We start from the raw sequence: 2,189 nt of genomic DNA on the forward strand, positions 1-2,189 counted from the left end.
AGATGAAGAACTTCTTGCCCCAAATCTACCTTGAGCCTGAGTGCAGGGGAAGAGATTCATGAGCTTCAGAGCATTGATAAGCTTGAGTTGCTTCAGAGAGAGTACGTGGAGGCCCCAGGGAATGGACTCCTGGGTCCCCCTCTCATGGTGCCTGTGTCCATTCTTTTCCAGACCCAAGGCTATCTACTCCACTCCTGGTCGCTGTCACCCTGGGCCCAAAGCTGCTGCTGCTCATCACTGTCTCTGCCATCTATGCCCACAGGAAGAGAAGGCTTGCATGTAAGTTGTGGGTCAGGGATGGCAAGCAAATTTCAGTCCCAGAAGGAGCCAGGTCAGGAAGATGGGCAGCGCACAGGTCACACAAAGTCAGCACCCGCCTGGAGTAAAGAGCAGGACACATCTATCTCCATACCCTCAGGAATCTCTGGGATCCCTCTGAGATGTTCCCAATTCCCAAGAAGTATGTGGGGATCTGTAGCAGGTGGGTGGAGTCAAAGGCTATCAAGGGATTTGCACAGAGTCTTAGCGATTCTGGGAAGGAAGTGGGCAGGGGGCTGAATGAGAGGCAGCTGGGTGGGAGGAACCCTTGCAGACAATCTCTAAATTATTTGAGCACAAGGAGTCTACATTTAAGAGAATGCTGACAGGTGTCGGATGGCGGCTCTAAGGATGGCTCCTGCCTGACCCTCTGTGGGACAGACAAGAGGGAATGGGGATGGGGATCAGGCCCTAAGGGATGAAGGCTTAGGTGGCAGAGTCCTATATCAGGGGTTGTCTGTCCTCTCACAACAGGTGTCCCAGGAGGAAAATAGCGTGGAGGACATAGGAAACACATGGGGAACATTTCTGGAATGATGAGCAGATAATTAACTGTGGTGAACATGGGTCCTACAGCACTTACCTTCCTCCCCTGCTACATGCCACCCTCAGTCTCTGCTGCCTCCTTCCTTCCATGAGGGACCCAGCCTAAGAGAAGGAACAACTAGAAGCTTCCACAACTCTGCTCCAAATGCCTTGCTTCCCGCAGAGACCCAGCTGCCCACACCTCCTGCTTCTCCTTCTCAGAGTCTTTGATGCCCCCAGAGCTGGGTCTTCATACCAGGTCCTCAGCAGGGACCATGGGAACTTGCTCTGGGGACTGATGCAGAGACTTGTGAGAAACAAGTCACATCTACACAGACCAGGTATCTCTCATCATCTCCTGGGGACTGTGGCCACAAACTACACACTTATGTCCATGCTCTCAGGAGTTATTCCTGCCAAGCCCCAGCCTCCCCAGCCTTGGTGAGGTTCTCCATTGGGTCTTAAATAGAATGCATCCGAGGTATCTTATGGTTTTTTGTGCTATTGTAAATGGAATCATTTCCCTAATTTCTCTTTCTACAGTTGCATTGTTAGTGTATAAGAAAGCAACTGATTTCTGTGCATTGATTTTGTATCCTGTCACATTACTGAATTGCTGTATGAGTTCTAGTAATTTGGGGGTGGAGTCTTTTGGGTTTTCCACATAAAGTATCATGTCATCTGTGAAAAGAGAGAGTTTGACTTCTTTGCCAATTTGAATACCTTTTATTTCTTTTTGTTGTCTGATTGCCGTTGCTAGGACTTCTAGTACAATGCTGAACAATAGTGGCGAGAGCGGGTATCCTTGACGTGTTCCTGATCTTAAGGGAAAGGCTCCCAGCTTTTCGCTATTAAGGATGATATTTGCTGCGGGTTTTTAATAGATGGATTTTATGAACTTGAGGAATGTTCCCTCTATCCCTAAACTATGAAGAGTTTTAATCAGGAAAGGATGCTGTATTTTGTCAAATGCTTTTTCTGCATCAATTGAGAGGACCATACGGTTCTTCTCCCTCCTCTTATTAATGTGTTCTATCACATTGATTGATTTGCGAATGTTGAACCACCTTTGCATCCCAGGGATAAATCCCACTTGGTCGTGGTGGATGATCCTTTTAATGTATTGTTGGATCCTATTAGTTAGGATTTTGTTGAGGGTTTTGGAATCCATATTCATCGGTCTGAAATTCTCCTTTTTGATGGGGTCTTTGCCTGGTTTGGGGATTAAAGAATAAACCTAACCAAAGAGGTAAAGAATCTATACTCTAGGAACTACAGAACACTCATGAAAGAAATTGAAGAAGACACAAAAAGATGGAAAAATATTCCATGCTCATGGATCTGAA

At 46.6% G+C, this 2,189-nt stretch overlaps 1 long non-coding RNA gene across 1 annotated transcript; it reads left to right on the forward strand.

Moving 5' to 3' along the window:
• Window positions 1-7: 7 nt before the first annotated feature.
• On the forward strand, window positions 8-1,533 carry LOC102728165 (uncharacterized). Its single transcript, XR_014142082.1, has 2 exons — window positions 8-279; window positions 793-1,533. It is a non-coding gene; the product is annotated as an uncharacterized LOC102728165 (long non-coding RNA).
• Window positions 1,534-2,189: the final 656 nt, after the last annotated feature.

Source organism: Leptonychotes weddellii, unplaced genomic scaffold (assembly GCF_054177405.1).
Source record: "Leptonychotes weddellii isolate Sample4059 unplaced genomic scaffold, ASM5417740v2 HiC_scaffold_25047, whole genome shotgun sequence".
Classification (NCBI taxonomy): domain Eukaryota; kingdom Metazoa; phylum Chordata; class Mammalia; order Carnivora; family Phocidae; genus Leptonychotes; species Leptonychotes weddellii.